General features: G+C 43.5%; 1 protein-coding gene across 3 annotated transcripts in view; it reads right to left on the bottom strand.

Moving 5' to 3' along the window:
* The window catches only part of COG5 (component of oligomeric golgi complex 5), a 166,378-nt gene that overhangs the window by 88,093 nt on the left and 54,149 nt on the right, over positions 1 to 24,136 (bottom strand). The window lies entirely within an intron of this gene.

The raw sequence follows: 24,136 nt of genomic DNA, 5'->3' as shown, positions 1-24,136 counted from the left end.
ATCAGTATGCATTGCCAGGGTTTATTCTGAAAGGAATGGAAGAAAAGCCGCTCATCAGTATGTGAATATCCCAACAGCAAAAATTGTGCACTTATTTATTAGCTTTTCACTAAGAAAAGGAACTGTAAGTAAGTGTTCCAATGGTAGTACAGTAAAAGTGGGCTGGATCCATTCACAGAAGAGATGTTTTAACCAGCCGCACTACTTTATCCATTGCCTTGTGCAGGCATAGGCAAACTCGGCCCTCCAGATGTTTTGGGACTACAAGTCCCATGATCCCTAGCTAACATCATCATCATAAACTTTATTGCACTAGCCAAAGGCCATGGCATCATTCACAAAGGGAGCAAAAAGGAAAGCAACAATAACCATAAAAACACCAGGCACTGCAGATACAATAAACCACGATCACTCTCCTAAAAATTATTTGTCGCATATGATAGAATAGCAAGGGCTTCTCAGGTAGAATCTGCCAGCTTAAATGTCCAAATCACCTTTGCAATTGACCGCTATTTTATCCCTAGCTAACAGGACCAGTGGGACACGGGTGGCACTGTGGGTTAAACCACAGAGCCTAGGACTTGCCGATCAGAAGGTCGGCGGTTCGAATCCCCGCGACGGGGTGAGCTCCCGTTGCTCGGTCCCAGCTCCTGCCAACCTAGCATTTTGAAAGCACGTCAAAGCGCAAGTAGATAAATAGGTACCGCTCCGGCGAGAAGGTAAATGGCGTTTCCATGCGCTGCTCTGGTTCGCCAGAAGCGGCTTAGTCATGCTGGCCACATGACCCAGAAGCTGTACCCTCGGCCAATAAAGCGAGATGAGCGCCGCAACCCCAGAGTCGGTCATGACTGGACCTAGTGGTCAGGGGTCCCTTTACCTTTAACAGGACCAGTGGTCAGGGATGATGGGAATTGTAGTCCCAAAACATCTGGAGGGCCGCGTTTGCCTATGCCTAGACTTGTGGGACATCTTCGAGAGAAGAAAAGGCTAAGCAGTAAACCCTACACAAATTCAAAGTGGATGGAAAAGGTTCCTCGCCACAGTATATGGGAAATGAAAACAATTTTAATTTAAATGTCCATGCAGCAATATGAATCAGAAGCGTCCTTGCAGGTGCAAATCATGATGCATGTTGACCTGACCTGCAGTTTTGCAGCTGTTGTAATGCATACGCAAATCCCACTAAAAAACTACCTTGTCTTACACATGTTAAAATGTCACACAACTGCAATCAATGTTCTAGAATGAAAAACAGCAACATCCTTATCTTTGGCTGAACCATTGTACATGTTACTAGCACCTTGTACATGCCAAGTTTCTTTGTTAGAGCCATTTAAAAAAAAGTTTCCTTCAATAAACAATTCCATATTCACGTTTTAAAAGGTCTCTCGTAAAAACAGCACAGCCTCGTCCGCTAAGCTCCCACAAGATTTAATTTGTTGTGATGCATCAGGGCTTGCTTTTGTCCAGAAAAATAAATGGCCATAAATGCAAAAAGATTCAGAGTGGTACCTTGAGAAAACTCTTAAAAAATAATAATAATAATTTTTATCAAGTTTCCAATTTTACATTTCAAAATAAACATTTTACAAACTTTAAGATATCCAGTGACCTCCCTTCTTCTCCGTCATGGTTCATTTTACATATCATACTTTCCTGCATATTTTACTGTAACCATTCAAATCAGTCTTCCACTTTTACATCCATCAAAAATTATTTAATCTGTTGAATTTATCTTAGTGCTGCCGGTGTTTTCAGCTGTATACAGTTATTTTCCATATATTCAATAAATGTTTTCCACTCTTTAAATATATGTTCTTCTTGCTCTCTTATTCTGGGTGTTAAATCTGCAAGTTCTGCATATTCTGTCAACTTACGTTGCCAAACCTCTTTAGTTGGGACTTCACTCACTTTCCCTTTGGGGGATAACAGAACACGGGCCTTGGTTGTTGCATACACAAATAACCTTTTCTGACACCTAGGAATTTCAGTCTGGGTTATTCCCAACAAAAAAGACCCTGGTGTTTTGTTTAAAGTAGTTTTAAACATTTTTTTCAATTCATAAATAAATCATTTCTCAATATACCTTTACCTTTTCACATGTCCACCACATGTGAAAAAAGTCTCCAACTACTTCTTTACACTTCCAGCACATATCTGATTCTGTTTTATAAGTCTTAGCCGACCTACTCAGAATTAAATACCATCTATAAATCATTTTCAAATAGTTCTTTTTCAATGAATAACATGAAGTAAATTTCAGGTCGCGTTTCCAAAGTTTCGCCCAGAGGTTAAGATCCATATTGTGTCCTATATCTATTGCTCAATGTGTTATTGAAGCTTTAACAAGCTCGTCTTTTGTTTCCCATTCTAATAAAAAATAATATATTTTAGAAAGAGGTTTATCCTTATTTTGTAAGAGTTTTTTCAAATTGTGAGTTTTAGTACAGAAATCCATTCTTTCTATCTAATTTAAACATGTTGTATATCTAGTGATATTGCAACCAATCCGTAACTTGACTCCTAAAGTTTTCTATTGATTTTAGTCTCCCCCCCCCACTCCATAAAATCCAGCAGTCCCCAAAGTCTATCCATATGAACTCTCTTAATTGTAATTGGTGTTTTTCTTTCCAGCAGATTTTTATATTTCTCCCAGACTCTATACAGATTATTCCTAAGAACATGGTTCATAAAACTCTTATGGCTTTTAGCCTTCCAGTACCAAAGACATGCATGCCATCCAAATTTTAAATCATAACCTTTCTAAGTCTAAAATGTCTGCATTGCCCAATACAATCCATTCTTTTAACCAACAAAAACAAGTTGCCTCATAATATAATTGCAAATGTGGCAAGGCAAAGTCTCCTCTTTCTTTTGTATCTATCATAATTTTATGTTTAATTATTAGCTTTTTCACCTGCCAAATGAACTTAGAGATATTTTTTCCCATCCTCTGATGCAGCTTAAATTATTTACAACTAGGATTGATTGGAATAAAAGCAGCATCCTGGGGAATATATTCATTTTAATGGCTGAAATTCTACCTAACACGTAGAGATTCATTCTCTCCCGTATCTCCAACTCCTTCTTAACCTCTTTCCACAGTAATATAACGCACCGTGAGAAATTCCATACCCAATTCTCCACTTTGATTCTAGATGGAAATATTACGATCCAGCATTTGGAGCGTGAAAATAATTTCCTCTTGCTCAACACTGCTTAAATGGACGATAACTGAATATTGCCTGTTGCTCTGAAGGCACTGAAGTGCATCATAGAAGATACGAGTAAATAGCCTTTACACTGAAGACAGTGAGTAGCACCTCTCTGCAGAAACATGTTACAGCTACATTTCTTCATACTGCAGACAATATTCTTCACTCCATAATATGCCATTAAAAATATATTAGTCACTCCATCTGTGCCTTCCCCGAATATTAAAACTGTGTACTTCACCAGACGGAATAAACTTCAAAATTTGTGTCACCTTCTGCAAATAGATAGTGTGCCTCTACAACCACAACAAAACCATAATCTGCCTCCCAATCAATGCCTTCTACTGGGGGTGGGTTAGACACCAATCACCATATATTTTCAGTATTAAAGGAAGTATAATGTGAGTGCGTATCTGTCCTGAGTACATCCTGCCCCAGGAGGAGAAATGGCTGATAATTTAATTCTTTATTAATAATAATAATAAATTTCATTTATACCCCACCCTCCCCGGCTAAGACCGGGTTAGGGCGGCTAACAACTAATAATAAAAACAAGTTGATTGAAATACAACTTAAAAAACAAGATTAAAATACAACATTAAAACATTAAAATGCAGCCTCATCACAGGAGAAGAAAGGAAAAAAGAAAGTGGGGGAGGGAATCAAATTGATTCCAAGCCAAAGGCCAGGCGGAACAACTCTGTCTTACAGGCCCTGCGGAAAGAAATCAGATCCTGCAGGGCCCTGGTCTCATGAGGCAGAGCGTTCCACCAGGCCGGAGCCAGATTTGAAAAGGCCCTGGCTCTGGTTGAGGCTAATCTAACTTCCTTAGGGCCCAGGACCACGAGGGTTTGCTATTTATGGACCTTGAGGCTCTCCGTGGGGCATACTGGGAGAGGCGGTCCCGTAGGTACGAGGGTCCTAGGCCGTGAAGGGCTTTAAAGGTCAAAACCAGGACCTTAAATCTGACCCTGTACTCCACTGGGAGCCAGTGCAGCTGGAAAAGCACTGGGTGAATATGCTCCCATGGCAGAGACCCCGTGAGGAGCCTCGCTGCAGCATTCTGCACCCACTGGAGTTTCTGGGACAGCTTCAAGGGCAGCCCCGCGTAGAGCGAATTACAGTAGTCAAGCCTGGAGGTGACCGTCGCATGGATCACTGTGGCCAGGTCGGGGCGGGAAAGGTAAGGGACCAACTGCTTGATGCGGCGAAGGTGGTTTATTGACAAAGCACACACTTACGGGAGCTCCTAAGGTGCACAGAATACGCGAGACACTTTGGGCGACTAAGTAGCCGGGAGCCCCTTGCCAGGCTTGTGATTCAAGCTGGATTGTTGACGCAACAGTATAACCAAGCTTTCATCCAAACTTAAGTACCCTCCTCTGATGCATAGCTGTCAACCGTCCCTTATTTGGCAGGAAAGTCCCTTATCCCAGCGCCGTGTCCCGCTGCTGTCCCTTATTGATGATGCCCCTTAAATTTCCCGGGTTTTAAAGGAAGCAGCTCCTCTCCCTCCCTCCCTGCCGGCCAGGGAGGAGGGAGGCTCCAACTGTGTTGCTTGGCTGCGTTGCTCACCCAAAAAGGAGTCTAAGAACGACTGGGGGGTGGAGCTTGCATGCCTTGTGCTGATCAAATTGGCTGCATTGCCTGGGGACTCGCCTTTGCTCAGCGCTTCCCAGCAGAGAGGTGACGGTGGTTTTCCTTGCTGCATCCCCTTTGCCGGGTTGCTGCACTGTGGGAACGACCGCCTGAGGCTTTGTTTGGCTGCTGGCTAGGCTTTCTGCCTTTGGCTCGGAGGGGCTCAGAAGTTGAACATGCCTGTGCTCTGAAAATCCCTTATTTTGGCTGCTGGTCCCTTATTTCCGAGGCTGCTGGTCCCTTATTTTCAAATCTGTGTTGACAGCTATGCTCTGATGATGGCCTGCACAAGCAACCTGCAACTTCTCCTACACAGAAGTCATAGCTGTCAATGTTTCCCTTTTATTAAGGGAAATTCCCTTATTCTGAATAGGATTCCTTGCAAGAAAAGGGAAAAGTTGACAGTTATGACAGAAGTTGGCACTGTGCCTGTCTCTTCAAGCCCCTCCTGATTCTGGGGGACAATGGGGGGGGGATAGAGGGGATTCTGCCCCAACTCTTCTTCGGCACTGCCTCCTCTTCCTCCACTTCTGACAAGTCTTGCCCTTCCTCCAGTCTCGGCTCCTGCCCCACGTCCTGCCCCCCATCCCATCTCCTCCTGCCCATACTACTCCCCTTCCTCCAGCCCTGGCTTCTGCCTCATGAGAGGCACAAAACCCCATAAATCACTGCCCCCTATCCCCTGGGCCAGCATCTGGCCACTCTGCCAGACACTCCTCAGCAAAGAGAGAAAGCAAAGATCTAAGATTCTTCCTTTCTGAAGACCTAATAGGAACATAAGAAAAGCTTGCTGGATCAGGCCAAGGGCCCATTTAGTCCAGCATTCTGGTCTCAAAGCAGCCACCCAGAGGCCTGTGGGAAGCCTGCATGTTGGACATCATCATCGTTTTATTATTTATCTCCCACCCATCTGTCTGGGTTGCCCCAGCCACTCTGGGCAGTTTCAAACACATATAAAAACAGAATACAACACCAAACATTAACAACTTCCTGGTCTGTTTAATTTTTTGCAGTTTATTTAGGGTTTCACTGCTAAATCTTCCAATGAACTGAAGATGAGAAAAGTAAAATAAATGACTAAAAACAATGAACTGAAGTATCCCATACTAGATTCCACACTGCACATCTTGCATTCTGCCGGGCTTGCATTGTGAATGCTGGCTTTCACTGAAATCACGGGTGAGAGCTTAAAACTATGACAACTGACATTTCTTTTGCACTTCGGGGATGGAGGTTGGTCTCCGACAAAACTTGTTGGCACAAATTCCTTGTTTCATAAGCACAAGGAAATCAACTTCTCATCTCTCACTGACAAAATCAAATTGTCACACGTCTCATATTCTTACGGTATGAAGTGACGAACAGACCAACTTGTTTAAATGGGGCCAGGGTGAAGCATGGCAGAACAGAGCCACTGAGCTGCTACCATCCTGATGCTCGCTAGGCGAGAAGACGTTCTTTTGATGTTTGAACTCCAGGATGGCACAAGAGAGAGGCCCATCTCAGGAAGATAGACCAGCTTCGGATCCAGGGGGGTCTATGACAGGGCTCTGCTCCACCCTGTGTCCCTCTGGTTACGAACTTAATTCATTCCGGAGGTCCGTTCCTAAGCTGAAACCGTTCTTATCCTTTGCTAATGGGGCTTCCCGCTGCGTGTGATTTCCATTCGCATCCTGGGGCAAAGTTCACAACCAGGAGCAGCTACTTCCGGGTTAGCGGAGCTTGTAACCTAAAGCGTTTGTAACCAGAGGTACCAGTGTATTGCATGTTGAAAGTCAAATGCACATGCGAGCAGTATTATGAAGACCAGATTGGAATGCATAATAGCTTTTGTTTATACAGGCATCTAATTATATGGAGAATTTGAATTATAGCTAACAAGTTAATGATTTATTATTTATGCATTAGGTCATCAAATGCCGCTTCATCATAAAATACTTTTTATGATACTCACAGAACAGGAAAGCATTATCAATAAAAGCAGCTAATGCTTTTGAAATAGTTGTTCTGGTTTCCATGATTGAACATTTCACTGGAAACAAGGGTATTCTAATACCAGCTCTCCCCTCCACCAACTCATCCTGTGGCCTTGGCATGTCACTCCTCTCCTCCTTGGTTGTTGAAGGTGTTCTGTCTTTAAAACATCAAGGGCCTATGGTGCACTACAGCAAACAAATAAGAAGGATATTCAGGGCTAGAGATTAAAGCAAAATATGAACAATAAGGACAAACCCATAGAGCCTCAGCCTTGATGGTTTCTTCCCAACTTTGGAATCCCACACTCCTTGAGGTTCAAATCAGGTGGGTATTCAGGAGAAATATGTATTGCAGAATTAGGGATTTCCAGTATTGCCTAGTGGACGCTACCTGTGAAGGTACAGCTTTCAGGATGCTGTAAGTGTGCTGGTCCTAGCAGCAGCCACCTTTTAAGAGCATCAGAGGTTTCATCTCCAGGTTTGCCTAGACCAGGAGCCCTCTTAGACTACTCATCTTCTAAAGCCCAACCTGGACCATCATGTATGTGTCCATTTAGGCCAGAAAAAGAATCAAGGAAAAATACCTTGTTCAACAGGTAACTTCTAAAGGTTGTATGTGGCCTCTCTTCAGCTGCCCCTCAAAATTTCCAAAACACCTCGCCAATCCTGGAGAAGTAGTACTGGCGGTTGAAAAAAAGCAGTTCTTTTAAAACATAAATAAGGCATGGCATCACATTTGTTGTAGAACATTCACTTTGTTCTGCAAGCTGAGTAATAAGACCCCCCCCCCCTTTTGTTTAATTCTATTTTGGTATGCACAAATAAAAGTATCCAGCTTCAGTTTAACTGCCCTTGAAACATTTTCAGGAATGTTTAAAACAACCAGCTTTCTAATGAAAGGGACATCTAATCTAAATTCATTCCTAAAGGAACACATCCAATAAGACACTGCCTGAGATTTATTCCAATGGCCTTTGCGGCCTGAAAGCTCCAAGTTATCTAGCAGTAATTTAGGGGAAGTTTCCTGAAAAAAAAGAGGGCATCAGCAGCATATAAGGGCAATTTAAAAAAATGGATTGCCAATTTTTTCTGGTCATGTATTTGACTGGGGAAGGTGTGGAGCCTCTAGCCATGACTGGAGGGGGATTTGTAAAGTAAGTCTACCTGGGAGGATTCACTCTGCTGGTAAGCCAAAACTCTAGATGTTATCTGTGAAGGAATTTGCAACAGAATCTATTAAAAGCCTTCTATGAACCCAGCGGGAATGCGGGTGATGCTGTGGGTTAAACTACAGAGCCTAGGACTTGCCAATCAGAAGGTCGGCAGTTCAAATCCCCGCGACAGGGTGAGCTCCCGTTGCTCGGTCCCTGCTCCTGCCAACCTAGCAGTTCAAAAGCACATCAAAGTACAAGTAGATAAATAGGTACCGCTCCTGCGGGAAGGTAAACGGCGTTTCCGTGTGCTGCTCTGGTTCACCAGAAGTGGTTTAGTCATGCTGGCCACATGACCCGGAAGCTGTACGCCAGCTCCCTCGGACAATAAAGCAAGATGAGCACCGCAACCCCAGAGTTGGGCACGACTGGACCTAATGGTCAGGGGTCCCTTTACCTTTACGAACCCAGCAATGGTACCTGTGGAGAAACCTCTTGTTCTGCAGCTGATGTCATATTCAGAAGCAGCCTATGACTGTTTGCCCTTTGACACTCCACACCTAAGTCCTACCCAAGCAGGATGCAGCATGATAGTGGTTCATATACTTAAAAAAAATAAATTGCTACATGAAATTGCTTGACACCTAAACTGAGGAGATAATTCAACTCTAACTTGCACCTCCATATGGTTTCCAGAGCAGAGAGATACATGCCTCATTTATTCTCTTGGGCTCTCAGAAATTGTCAAATCTCCCAGCAATAGGGACAAGACTTCTGATTACTACTTCTTTTTTTTTTTTTTTTTAACATTCTGTACAATAGCCACCAGGACCAAGGTTTTTCCCAGCCCTATTAGCTTTATTCTCTGTTCTATTTTTAGATGTGTTAAGGAAGATCTCAAAAGAAACTACGCTGCGCTTCAGACATGAGAAAGTTCAGACTGACAAGGAGAATTTCCTTGGAAGAAAATCCATTGTTGTCCCTTCTTTTAAGATATTGTCCCCTTTGTATGGGTCTGAATAAAACTGCTTAAACAGTCCATTTATATTTTCAGGGTTTTTTTTCACCTATAAGCTAAGTGCCTGACAGCATGATCTCCAGACTCCCAGAACAATTGCCAGGTGTGTTTAATTAGGAAGGTTCCCCTGCAGAACCTTAACTATACTTAGAGATTACGTCTTCCTCTGTGTTGGACGGTGGATAAAAATGAGTTCCTGTTTCCCAACAGATCTGTATTTGTAATTTGGTAGGTTCAATTCTTTTTTTTAAAATACATTTTTATTAATTTTAGCATACAAATTATAAAACGTACCACACACATTATTACAAATACACTCTTTTTGGACTTCCATCAGCACCTCCGATGATCTTCCGTCTTAACCTCTTTTTATGCATTACTTAATTTTATATTGTCTTTACCTCTCTTAACGTATCATCTCCCCTTTTCCATTTTTACAATATTTCCAACAATACTCCTCGCAGAACTTCTTGCAAACCTACAAACGTCGTCTGATCATCACAAATACTTTTCATGTAGCTCATAAATTTACTCCAGTCTTCGGTAAATTTCTGGTCCTGCCGGTTTCGGATCCTTCCTGTTAGTTTGTCTAATTCTGCAATTCAATTCAATATGTATTGAAATGTCCCTTATACGACGGGCCAAGAAAAAAAAAGTATTGGGAAATATTCAGTCTAAATTAACAACCTATTCTGACCAAGACCATCATTAGTTTTTTATCAGAAGATCTTCACCTTTTTGTGACCCATAGAACAGGTCTGCCTGCTTTAGCTGCAAGGAAACACTGGGTGGGAAAAAAAGGGAAAGATCAGGATGCCTGGGGGGAGCTTCTTAAACTGATAATAGAACTTTTAGGGATTTTGTTGTACAGTGGTACCTCGCAAGACGAATGCCTCGTAAGACGAAAAACGCGCAAGACGAAAGGGTTTTTCGTTTTTTGAGTTGCTTCGCAAGACGATTTTCCCTATGGGCTTGCTTCGCAAGACGAAAACGTCTTCCGAGTTTGTTTCCTTTTTCTTACAACTGTTAATACCCAGGGAATCCGCGCTCCGCAAGACGGAAAAATTGCAAGACGAAACAACTCGCGGAACCAATTAATTTCATCTTGCGAGGCACCACTGTATTGCGATACTTTTTAAAATAGCATTATTTTATTTCCTTGTGATTTGTTTAACAGAAATTGCATATGGAAGCCACTTGAAAGTTATCAAGGCAATTTCTAGTATAAAAGTTGGCTGCGGATAATAATGATGAGGACGTTAGCTTGCCCTGCAGTCAGTTTGTTTACGGCAAAATTACTTGGAAACAGTTCATATTTGGGTCAATGGTATTCACCTAGGCCAGGGGGTCAGCAACCTTTTTCAGCCGTGGGCCAGTCCACCGTCCCTCAGACCATGTTGTGGACCAGACTATATGGGGGGGGGGGGGAATGAACGAGTTCCTATGCCCCACAAATAACCCAGACAAAAGATGCAACTCAGACAACCTAAGGGCCCAGATGTCACATGGACAAGTGCACGATAGCCCACATAATGGATCAAGTTCGACCCAGCACATCTTTGTTTAGGAGTATATCCATAACTTAATCATCTCTCTTTTGAGACCGTAATATTTTGATACTTATAGGAAAAGTATGGTACCCTCTCTTACTTGGCTAGACATCGGCACCAAAAACTTGGCCTGAATCTTTTGCAACCAATTTACATGTGGTTTTGGCATTTGTTTTGTGTAAGGAATCCATGTCAACTCTTTTTTTATGGCTATCTTAGTAGTTGCTTGTAGGCTGGAAAAAGCTTTCACGTTCCTTGTTAATTTTTTAAGGAGGAGCCTTCTTATGTTGCAAGAGGGGTAAATGCTGTATCAGAACATTATGGGCCCAGGATGTATATTGGGTTTACTCATCCAATTTTATTCTGTAGCATGCATCCAAGTGCAATTCTTTATTACCCAGTGACTCTTCTGATTTTCTGCAAAATAAAAGAAACTGCGGGTGGCGCTGTGTGTTAAACCACAGAGCCTAGGACTTGCTGATCAAAAGGTCAGCGGTTCAAATCCCTGTGACGAAAGCACATCAAAGTGCAAGTAGATAAATAGGTACCGCTCCGGAGGGAAGGTAAACGGCGTTTCCGTGCACTGCTCTGGCTCGCCAGAAGCGGTTTAGTCATGCTGGCCACATGACCCGGAAGCTGTACACCAGATCCCTCGGCCTATAGAGTGAGTTGAGCGCCGCAACCCCAGAATCGGCCACGACTGGACCTAATGGTCAGGGGTCCCTTTACCTTTACAAAACCAAAGATTGAAAAAGAAAACAAAAATTAAAACAAAACTCAGAGTAGAAACACCCCCAGAACTGAGGGTCCCATTCACTCTCCTATGACACAGGTTGGCCTCATGGAAAAGTCTCGCCTGAGATCCTCCCCTATAATAGCATTGCTTACTTCTACACAGAAGGTTCCAGCGGGCACCAAAGAATCAATGCATTGCAACCTATTAGTATCATAATGTTCTCAACAAGACAAGGGAAATGGGGAGGGAGAAGCAAAGATGGCTAGCTACCCGACCTCACTCTCCGACCCTTCTGTCAAGCATCTGTATCAGATACCAGATCTAACCCTTAGATTGAAAGAGAAAAGTCAGAAGGAAAACTCACATGCTATCATACTAATGTCTTACATTGCTGAAAACAGCATTTTCACATTTACATTACATTCCTTTTTACATGCATGACTATTATAGGCTAAAGCAGGCTTCCTCAACCTCGGCCCTCCAGATGTTTTGAGACTACAATTCCCATCATCCCTGACCACTGGTCCTGCTAGCTAGGGATCATGGGAGTTGTAGGCCATCTGGAGGGCTGAGGTTGAGGAAGCCTGGGTTTAAAGCAAGATGTAGCAAACTCTAGAGTTAGCAGCATTCATAATCTACAGTCTGGGAAAGGGACAAGACTTTAGGTCTCTTAGGGGAAAGGTATTGTGGTAATTAAAATTACAAATTTCGTGATGTGCTAACGCTAAACAGCTTTTTAAACCCAACAGCGGAGTTGCTGCTTAATGATCTATACACATTTTAAAGCAACGTTTCAAAAAGGTAGTTACATAACAGGCTTAGCCGGAGGAGATAAAACCAACAGCCACACAGCAGGTTGTGCAGCAAAAAACAGTTTTCTGAGTTGGCAACTATCCCTCCCCACCCCACCCCCCAATAACTTGCCACTTTGTCCTTCCACTTATCACAGTCATAGCCTCAAATTCTGCACAATGACACTTTTGAAGACTGCAGTGGAAAGGGGTGGGGAGGTTAAGTGAAAAACAAAAAGATGACACTGAAAAATAATCTACTAGCAACAAACTGTATTAAATTTCAGTTTTGAACTAGTGGTAGGAAATACTTCTGCCTGTGTGAGGCAAGGGCATCCAATTTTCTACAATTCCCCCAACTGTAGCCATCCGTGCACCCCGTAAAGCTATTCCAGAACAGAATGGGATATGACACAAGTGAGGATCTGTTTAAAGTCTAAGGGTGGCATTCCCTTCTGGCCAGGGGAGAGCAGCGCCAAGGGCAAAAGTAGCAGGAGAGATCAATGGATGCAAGAGAAGAGGAGTTTGGATTTGATATCCCGCCTTTCACTCCCTTTAAGGAGTCTCAAAGCGGCTAACATTCTCCTTTCCCTTCCTCCCCCACAACAAACACTCGAGGTGAGTGAGGCTGAGAGACTTCAAAGAAGTGTGACTGGCCCAAGGTCACCCAGCAGCTGCATGTGGAGGAGCAGGGAAGCGAACCCGGTTCCCCAGATTACGAGTCCACTGCTCTTAACCACTACACCACACTGGCTCTCTGGCCTGGAGGACCGCACGTGGGCTGAGTGGGCCCCCTGAGTGGAAAAGCTTTCTGCTAAGCCACTTCCACCTTAAGGAGGAGGTGGGGTTGCGGGCTTCATGGCCCCTCCATGTGCCCAGGGGGTGGGAGGCCAGCCCCTGCACTACTGGGGATTCCCGGATGCGTCACCCCCTGGCCGCCCAATCGGGTTGCTCGGGGTGTGTGGCCTGTCCCTTAAAGGCAGGACACAGCCGAGGATCTCCCTCTTTATCCGCCCGCCAACTGCTCCTGTTTTCCCACCTTCCCATCCTCTATGGTTTGCTTTCTCTGACCTTGCTATGGACCTTGGTTGGTCGCCCTTGAGGGGCCTGGTAGGAATTTGTCCACTTGGCAAATTGGCACCAGCCACTTGGTTTTCGCCTACCTCGTAGCAAATCATCACAACTTTCTGGGTATTGGCGGTTAGGCATTGGAATAGTTCTGTAGATGGAAAGAGGGGAGGTAGCGCCATAACCTGCCCCACATATTGAAGGGTAGTCCGCTAAAGCAGTGTTCCCCAACCTTGGGCCTCCAGCTGTTTTTGGACTACAATTCCCACCATCCTTGACCACTGGTCTTGCTAGCGAGGGATGATGGGAGTTGTAGTCCAAAAACAGCTGGAGGCCCAAGGTTGGGGAACACTGCGCTAAAGGATTCCAGGGGGCGTGGCCCTGTCCGAAGCCTAGGGAGGTTAGGGCCTAAGGCACGCCCCCTATCAGTGACCCCGGTGGAGTTGATGTGCATCAGCAGGACTCCCCCTACTGGAGGTTGACCCTTCCCAGACTTCAAGCAGACGGGCTGGAGTCAGATATAGTCAGCTAGGACCAATGCCTAAGCCAATGCTGTTCATCACCTGTAACCAATAAAGTTGTGGCATTTTTTAGCCCATTAACCTTAATAGTTGTGTCATGTGTCATTATTTCTACCTGGGGAAGTGTCGGGAACTTACCACACAAAAAGGACCATTGGATACAATCCATTGTGCACAAGCTTACATTTCCATCAGCAGTACCCCTTCTAACAGATAACTGCATTATTCGAAGATCTTACTAGCGACAGGTTGCCAAAATTCTGGGTATTTCCGGATAAGAGTGTTCATTCACTTGGGGGGCAGCTATTGTTGCTATGGGTTCCCGGCAGTTTTGGATTTGTACACAAAATGCAGTACTGTGCCCTTCCCTACCTCAATAACACCTTTGCTTCAGAAAGTGTATAGATCCAGAGGCACACAGAACGCCAACACCAATCAACCACACCAGACCCAAACCCAGACCCTCTCCACAGATGAATTACAGACAGCATCCAGTAGCCAATCCATGGTGGCACCTCCGGATGCTGCACCCCCTGCAATCCCTACACAGATCTGGCTGACACAAGCCACAAAACCACAGCTCGCCCCTATACACGAAGCCAAGCCAGAGCACAACTAAGTACAGTACAGCCATCTTCTCATGAAAACTCTTCACAAAGTTCAAGAGGTCAAGACACAAAGACTTTAGCAACTAATCCACACCTAATGACCCACCTAAGTGGTACTCAGGATATCACTCAAGAAATCACTCAAGATATCTCTCAAGTAATTAAGGAACAAAAGAAGAAAAGGCACACTAGCCTGGGAACTTCCTCTCTGCCCAGAACATTGGAGGCTATACACCACACCCCCTCTACAGTATTTATAGGAACTCAAACACTGAGATCCTGCTCTGTTCCAGTAACAAGAAGCCGAAAGCACCAGCCTGAAGATGACGAGTGAGACCTCGTCGAAACGTCGCCTAGACACCCCAACTTTTACACGGGAAGACACCCGAGGACACCAAAACCTGCATGTCTGTTGACAAGTGTATATGCTCTTCTATAATGTGTTTTTATACAGTGGTGCCTCGCAAGACGAAATTAATCCGTTCCGTGAGGCTCTTCGTATAGCGGTTTCTTCGTCTTGCGAAGCAAGCCCATTGACAGCTTAGCGGATTAGCGCTATTAGCGGTTTAGCGGCTTTTAGCGGATCAGCTGATAAGCGGCTTATCAGCGGATCAGCTGATAAGCGGCTTAGGGCTTAGGAAAAGGGGGGGGAAGGGGAAAAAACCCGCAGGAACTCGCAAGACATTTTCGTCTTGCAAAACAAGCCCATAGGGAAATTCGTTTTGCAAAGCGCCTCCAAAACGGAAAACCCTTTCGTCTAGCGGGTTTTCCGTCTTGCGAGGCGTTCGTCTTGCGGGGCACCACTGTTTTGTGATTTTATGTTGTTGTTGATGATGATGACACCTTTTGGCTGATGCCCACTAATAATGTGCTACAAAACCAACATTCCAAATATTGCCCAGTTTTTGGTCTTTTTTATTTACTTAAACAATGCCGTGGGCTTCATCCCGCTAGTGTGCTTTTGACAAATCTCTCTACCTTGCAAACTGCCCCTGCAGGAGCTTTCGTGACAGGAAAAAGGGTGCATATTATTTCCCCTAGGATGGCTATGGAGACTGTCTAAATTGCCACCTAGTCAAGGCTACCGCCAGCCTAAAAGGAAAATCAAACTAAACCACTAATGCTACAATTCCATTATTATGAAAGTGGCTTAAAATAAGATAAAAGTCGCTAATTACTGAACTTATTCCAATCTGTTATCCACTGTGGAATTTTCCAAAAACAATGGGCTGATTGGAACTGTAATAGCTTCACACTTTACAGCTTAGCTTACTTAGAAGAAGATTCAGGTTTTCGAAACCTGTCTTTGAGCTGGTGCACCACAATTTACTTCTGCTCTCAGGTGATGACACATTGAATCATGGGTTAAATCAATAAGGTGGCTTGACAGAGCCCTGGGGAAGTAGCTCTTACTTGCAACTCCCCAATTCCTTCCTTCCTTCTGGGTGCCGGTTGCAGTTTGGGTAAAGGAAAAATAAACATTGCCGCTTCTGGCCAGCTGGGGCTTCAAAGTTCATGGAGCTATCATTTCTCACAGTGCCAGACATAGTATGTTTCTCTCTCTCTCTCTCCCCACCTCAAAAGCTACTTGATTTGTGTGGGATCTTTGGCACTATGGACCAACAAGAGCCCAATCAGTCTTACTGTGACATGCTCCATATAAAGTGCATATTCTTTATGATTACAGAGCAGTTCTGATACTAAAAAATACAAGTGTTTTTTTAAAAAATAAGGTACAGTGTTGCCCCGCAAGACAAATGCCTCGCAAGACGAAAAACCCGCTAGACGAAAGGGTTTTCCGTTTTGGAGGCGCTTCGCAAAACGAATTTCTTGCTTCGCAAGACGAAATGTCTTGCGAGTTTTTCCGACTTTTTTTCCCTTCCCCCCCTTTTTCTAAGGCGCTAAGCCGCTAAGCCGCTAAGCCGCTAAAAGCCACTAATAGCGCTAATCCACTAAGCCGTCAATGGGCTTGCTTCGCAAGACGAAAAAACCGCTAGACGAAGAGAATCGCGGAACGGATTCTTTTCGTCTTGCGAGGCACCACTGTACTCTTGAATGCTTTGTTGAAATCTATTGTGATTGACTGAGTCACATGTTTCTCTTGTTGAATTTCAAAGATTCAGTTTCCCATAGCTACTGTAGAGTAGACTAGTAGGTCAACTACTGCATCCAGCCAAAGTGCAAGGTAGGATATAGTCTTTCTTCCTTCCTTTCTCTATGGGAGCTCCAGGCTCTTCTCTGGGAATTGAAATTAATTAGGATCCAGCAGATCATAATTCAAGGCCCTATTCTGGCTACTGCTGGCAGTGGTAACATTTGATCTTTTGCCCTTTCCATGGCTGCAGCGAGGAAGCCACTCATCGGTGGAGGCAGAAAGAGGTCCGGAGACAGGTACACCTGCTATATCCTTACCTGCTGCAGCACCAAGGATTCGGGACTAGGTCTGCAATGCCCAGTGTGGAGAACATGCTTTGCGCACCTAAGGTAGCTGGTGTAGCAGGGCTGATATAATCCTCTTCTTAAGACCTTGAAGAGCCATTGCCTGTCTGAGCAGAAAATACTGGGCTAGATGGAGCTATGGGTTGACTCAGTATAAAGCGGGTTGAGGCACATTTTGTTTATATTTATTAGTGACTTCATAAACAGCATTCTCTAGGCAACATATGAATACACTGAATATAAAACAAGATTAAAAACACAAAAGCAGCTGAAAAAACAAGGATCCAAACCCAACATAAAAAGAATGCCACCCGCAACATATCATTTAATACATACAAGAGGCAAAAGCACCTCGCAAGTGAAAAGGACTGAGACAATACTAAAATCCTTGCCTGGCTGTTAGCAAGACACTGATGTAGGTGGCAGATAAGCTTCTGTGCAGACAGTGTTTCACATACAAGCAGCCCAGAAGACCTTCTCCCTTGTAGCCACTTTTGTCACCGGACATTATCAGTCGCTGAGTCCTCTCCACCACCCTGCCTCATAACTGAAAATCCTTTGAGACTATAAGGTAAAAAGGTAAAGGTAAAGGACCCCTGGAAGGTTAAGTCCAGTCAAAGACAACTATGGGGGTGAGGCACTCATCTCGCTTTTCAGGCCGAGGGAGCCAGCGTTTGTCTACAGACAGCTTTCTGGGTCATGTGGCCAGCATGACTAAACTGCTTCTGGCACAACAGAACACCATGATGGAAGTCAGAGTGCACAGAAACGCCATGTACCTTCCTGCCACAGCGGTACCTATTTATCTACTTGCACTGGCGTGCTTTCGAAATGCTACATTGGCAGGAGCTGGGACAGAGCAACAGGAGCTCACCCCGTTACAGGGATTCGAACTGCTGACCCTCTGATCAGCAAGCCCAAGAGGCTCAGAGGTTTAGACCACAGCGCCACCCGCTCTCCTATAAATCACTGCCATAAGTAATGCCTGTTTGATGGCTAACAGATATTAAATTCTGGAAATAATAAGGGAAGAAATGGAGCTGAGAAGTTGGTAGTTGAGAAAGTAGATATACATGCTTTTTGGAAACATGGGAAGGAAAAGAAAGACAGGGCAATGGAACAAGGAAGAGAACAACAGGCTGAGATAATCAAATAACACAAAAATAAAATGAGTATGCACAGCCTGAACTCATCAAACAAGAGTCATACATAACATGTCATTTCCACTTCAAATATTCCCTCCTCCAGATATTCTAGCAGTCTCTATTACTTGTTAATATCCCATGCCCACTAAGTTCCCACTCAAACCTCTGAAGAACATCTAAAGAATGCTTTAAGCATCTCAACAAAGCTTTTATATAAAACTACAGGTTTCAAATAGATATTACTCGGGACTTAACAAAGGTCCTTATGGAGCAGAAATATTTGTTCAACTCCACTACAGAGGCATTCTTCCTAAAATGATTCATATAAACATTAAAGTGAAGACAGAGGGCTTATCTACACCTGTAAGACAGATTGCTATGTACCATCTATCCATAAAACTATAAACAGAAAATATGAAAATCTGTGTAATCCAGTGCTTCAGTTTGGCTTAAGGCTAATACCAATTTTTCCAGGAACTAGACAAAGATTGGGAATGGATCCATGCACATGCCAAGATTTATAAACTGAACAGGCAATCTTCTCCAAAAGATACATATGGCTGGATCCAAAACTCTGCAGGTTTTACAGAATGCAACTTTGGGGACATTACTTGCGATTTGTACTATACAGCACTTGTGTAAAATCAGGAAAACCTCCCAGTTAAGATTTCCTTAGACGCAATGAGTGGAGAGAGTAATAATTTACACATTTGTTTTGGTTACTCTAATTTAATTTCTATTTAAAGCCTCCCATCTTCCCCCAGTTCAGTACTGTTTAATTAAAACAGTAATTAAAACAGAATTGCTCTAAAGAACCCATTAAAATGTTTTTTTAAACAAAGTAAGCAGTATTTAATATTTTAACAGGCTTTACTAGAAACATGTACAACTGACGGAAGGCAATCAAGTAGTAGAAGACGACAATGGATTCATTTTCTACCTCCAGAATCTCTCATTATGAGTGTACTAGATGTGTTGATCACAGTATATTTCTACCATCATCATTAGCTGTCAGTAGGATCTTCAAGAGAAGCTAGTTAAGCTTACTACACACATTTTCCTGGCAATAAGTCTCATTTAATTGAGTGGTGCATACTTCTGGCCAGTCATATATAGGATTGCACTATAACTAGCCATGACCAGTTTGCCAATGCATGATAAAATAATACAGAGCCACAAAGATTATTCAGTCACTGCTTGGCAGTACCTAAAACTGAGACGCGTACAGCCACAACAATTTAAAAACAGAAAGTATGAACTGCATCCAGACATAATTCTCTGGAGTGATTGCTAGTTGACAGCCAAAGCATCTGTAGCTATGTACCACTGAATGTTAGAGAAAATATATTCCAAGTACAGATAGGATAAGAAGAAAGTAGGACAGAGAGCATCAAATCACTCCCCTAATAAATCATATTCTTACATGCAGTCACATTGTTTCTAACTATATAAAAGCCACGAATAACCTGCAATCGGACTTAAATAACAGAACTTAAATTTTAGAACGTAACTGGACAGCCTTTTGCTTTCCAAAAAGCAAAAGAAAGTGCAGCAATGGGAAACCAATGTGTTATTCACATCTGCTTGATGGAAGTGAAAAAACGCCAAGAGGACAACATATTCTGCATAGAATTTGCAGCAACAGAAACTGCCTCAGAGTCAGCCCACCTGTCCATCAAGCTTAGCATCGCCTCGACCGACTGACAGGAAATAGTTGCTCTCTTTCACCATCGTGATGTATCGCCGGGTCGCAATATTTGGCTGGTGATACATCGTGATGTTGAAAACCTAACATCACCCAGCCCTACCTCTCACAAAACTATGGTTCATCCGGCCAACAGGCCAGGAAGCTACCAACCTATCCTGCTCCCGTCAACTAGAAAAATAGCACTGGTTCCTGGTATTAAAAGCAATATTGTCAATTAACAATGCACAATCTGTTGGAGGGATTTGGGGATACATCTTGTAGATAACACTGGAAAACAAGATGATGAGATCGAAAAGAGGTGGACCAGGTTTCAGAAATATATTTCGCACAATTAGGTGACTGAACGCTTGGGGAGTGAATGGGGTATGCAGTAAATATTTTAGGAGAGCATTCGTTACCCTTCACTGCCATCCCCATTGTAGGGGTGACTGAGGTGTAATAAACATTATGACCCGAATTTTGTGTGGAATCTGAGTGTATCCCACAGTTCTCCGCAACACAGAAGGGCCCCATGACAGGAACATCAACGTGAAATGATTCCCTGACGGAAAGAAGATTTGAAAACTGTCATAATCAATCTCAGATACCCTCAAATACGGAATGTTTTGAATCATTCATGCGAAATAAATAAATAATAGTGACGATTTATTTAAAATGCAACATTGGAAAACCTATTTATATGGGAAACTACCATGAAGTCTTGTGGGACAATATATGTGTTCAGTATTTTGTGCCGTAAGATTCCAATTACTGTATTTTTCCATGTATAAGACTAGGTTTCCCCCCTAAAAAATAATGTCAAAAATTAGGGGGTGTCTTATACACAAATACATCTCCCCCAATTTTCTTAAATCTGAGTCTCCAAAAATAGGGGGTGTCTTATACATGGGGGCGTCTTATAGACAGAAAAATACGGTATATCAAAGGATCTGGTACAAATAACAAAATCAAATTAGTACTACTGAGACTTAAGAGCAAATCATAAGCAATTCCAAGTGCTGTGGTCTAATTTTAGTATGACACGGGCAATGAAAGCTATTCTGCTGTTTTGATGACTGATTGTGGGGGACGAGCTTATTCATTCAATGGATGCTTCAGAAAGCAGGTGGCGAAAAAGAGTATTGAGGGACAAATAGTGATTTGATTTCATTTTTGCTGGGAATACCAGAAGCTTGTATAAAGACATGTAAACAGAAACAAGAGATAAAATGCTGCCATGGTTTGCATTACCAAATTGTTTCAAACCCTGCAGTACAAAATGTTGCATGGGCACGGCACAAAGTATATATGCTATAGACAGAGAAATAGGTAAAGGAAGGGCAGATTTTCCTGAGTTCTTGATAAGGGGAGAACATCAGATATAATTAGCTTTTTAAACTGAATTCCACAGGAAATAAGGCATATGGGGCTTTCATGCAGGGGACTTTAACAAAATTAAAAGAAAGGAAGGAAAAATTCTTCGAGAATTGGATGTGAATTGTAAGCATGGTCTGAAGAAACGAAGCCTGCTAGATTCCAGAAAGGTAGAGGCTGTAGGTCTCTCACAAGGGCAGACTTCACCATTTTTGGTTAGGAAAATAGAAAACCTGTTCCCTCTTCTAGGTTTGTTTTAGACAATCAGTTTGAAAACAGAGTTCCACTGGGGAAGGAACCTACTAAAGTTCAGACAAATAGGTCCAGAGGTTATTCCACTAGGTGATTTGACCTTCATTATTTAAAAGATTGGAAAAGTTTGGGTTTTTTCCTTGCTGTTTCCACCCTTCTCTAGAAGTACACTCCTGTTTGTTTTTTTAAAAAAGAACACATTACAAATTTTATTTTTGTTAGGACAAATAATGATTGGGGGGGGGACACAGGCCGTTCAAATGTATTTAATTCAACATCCCTCCTCCTAAAATGGAGTACACTGAAAACATAATTATCTGTGATTAAGAGTGAGACCCATCCATCAAAAAGAAAGATTCCCCTACTTCTCCAACTCTGGGCATTTTCCCATTCAGCTTGATTTCATTTCAAGAAAAGTAAAAAAAAAAGTAGAACAAACAGAGCTGCTCAGAAGGTTGGAGACTCCTTTATCTGGCACAATCCAATTCAGAAACATGAATTATGTTCCCATTTTTGGCAAGAAAAACAAACTTTTCCAGTTGTTTAAATAATGAAGGTCAAATCACCTATTATCAATAAAGCTCAACAGTAGTCTTCCAGACATAACAAATTGACCTCCAATACTAATAAACAATAAATCATTGATCTTTATTCCCACGGAAGTCTCTTTGCTGTGGTCATATATTAAAAGAGGATTCCCCCCATATTCTCCTGAGTGAATGACTAGCAGGCAAAGTTTTGATTAATTACTAGAGCAATATAATTCGCCATATTGTCTGGGTATGGCAAGTTGCGTGGCAAGGCCCCGCCCCTGCCCCATTGTTGGAATAAACATACTAGACACCAGTATTTTAGATTAATGGGCTAAAAACGGCCACAACTTTATTGGTTACAGAATGTGAGTGGTATTGGCTTAGCCACTGGAACCAAACTGACTATATCGGACTCCTGTCTGCCTGCAGGAAGTCTCTGAAGGGTTAACCACCAGTAGGGGGAACCCTGTTGATGCACATCATCTAGGATCTCCCCCGGGGTCACTGATAGGGGTCGTGCCATGGCCCTAGCCCCTGCCTGGGCTTCGGACGGGGCCACGCCCCCGGATTCCTTTAACACAGGGGGAGGCAAAGTTTTTGTGGCTTGGGCCAGTTCACTGGTCCTCCAGTGGACTGGAGTGCACACGCATGCATGCGCAAATGCCATTTCCAGCGCTCCTTCCGGCACAGAGGAGGCATGCACAGCTTCCTATTGCCTGCTGGAGCTTCCTGCAGCCAATGGGAAGCCAGCCAGTGTCGTGGAAGGCGGTCCCCGCTCTGTTCCGCGCCTGTTTAGCGCGGCGCATGGGAACTGAGCGGGTGGGCGGCAGGGGTCCATGGGCTGGTTAAACAACCCCCATGGGCTGCTTGTGGACCATGGGCCTTAGGTTGCTTGCCCCTGCTTTAACGGAATACCCTTGAATTAGGAGGGGTAGGTGATGGCCACTACCTCTCCTCACCTCCAACCGAATACTCCAATGCCTAACCGCCAAACCTTACAAAGCTGTGACGATTTGCAACAAAGGTCCGTATAGTTAAAGCTATGGTTTTCCCAGTAGTGATGTATGGAAGTGAGAGCTGGACCATAAAGAAGGCTGATCGCCAAAGAATTGATGCTTTTGAATTATGGTGCTGGAGGAGACTCTTGAGAGTCCCATAGGCTGCAAGAAGATCAAACCTCTCCATTCTTAAGGAAATCAGCCCTGAGTGCTCACTGGAAGGACAGATCCTGAAGCTGAGGCTCCAATACTTTGGCCACCTCATGAGAAGAGAAGACTCCCTGGAAAAGACCCTGATGTTGGGAAAGATGGAGGGCACAAGGAGAAGGGGACGACAGAGGACAAGATGGTTGGACAGTGTTCTCAAAGAGACCAGCATGAGTTTGACCAAACTGTGGGAGGCAGTGGAAGACAGGAGTGCCTGGTGTGCTCTGGTCCATGGGGTCACGAAGAGTCGGACACGACTAAACGACTAAACAACAACAACAGGCAAAAGAACCACGTGGCTGGTGCCAATTTGCCAATTTGCCAAGTGGAAAAAATTCCTATCAGGAATGTGTAGAAGTTATTAATACTGCAGTTGTTGTATAAGGGATTATTATTATGACCGGAATGTAATGGAAATTAATAAGATTTTGGAAAACAGAAACAAAGCAAAAAATCAAATCATCAATTCTATCATGCGGGGTGGGATTTATCTAAATTATATAATTCAGTATTTGAATGATTAATATTAATAATTGTATTATAAATTGGTACTGTTATAATGAGGCTATTATTGGATCTACTGTCAAGAGGCAGTATGCCTCCAAAAACCAGTCACAAATGGACAGAATACTGTTGTACATTTCCGAGCACAATTCAAAGTGTTGGCGCTGGCCTTTAAAGCCCTAAACGGCCTCAGTCCAGTATATCTGAAGGAGAATCTCCACCCCCATCGTTCTACCCAGACCCTGAGGTCCAGCGCCGAGGGCCTTCTGGCGGTTCCCTCACTGCGAGAAGCCAAGTTACAGGGAACCAGGCAGAGGGCCTTTTCAGTAGTGGCACCAGCCCTGTGGAACGCCCTCCCACCAGATGTCAAAGAGAACAACAACTACCAAACTTTTAGAAGACATCTGAAGGCAGCCCTCTTTAGGGAAGCTTTTAATGTTAGATGCATTACTGTATTTTAATATTGTGTTGGAAGCTGCCCAGAGGGGCTTGGGAAACCCAGCCAGATGGGTGGCGTATGAATAAATTATTATCATCATCATCATCACCATCATCATCATCATCATGTCTTGCTTACGGGCTTCCCACAGGCATTTGGTCGGCCACTGTGAGTTCAGGGTGCTAGACTAGATGGTCCACTGACTTGTAGCAGCAGACTCTTCTTATGTTCCTAGCGTACGTGTTACAAAATTCAGTTCAAAGTTCTACCAGCAAGAATTCAATCT

Source organism: Podarcis erhardii (genome assembly GCF_964252035.2).
Source record: "Podarcis erhardii genome assembly, chromosome: 10".
Taxonomy (NCBI): Eukaryota; Metazoa; Chordata; class Lepidosauria; order Squamata; family Lacertidae; genus Podarcis; species Podarcis erhardii.
Note: the sequence above shows the minus strand (reverse complement) of the source record. Positions and strands in the feature narration are given on the sequence as shown.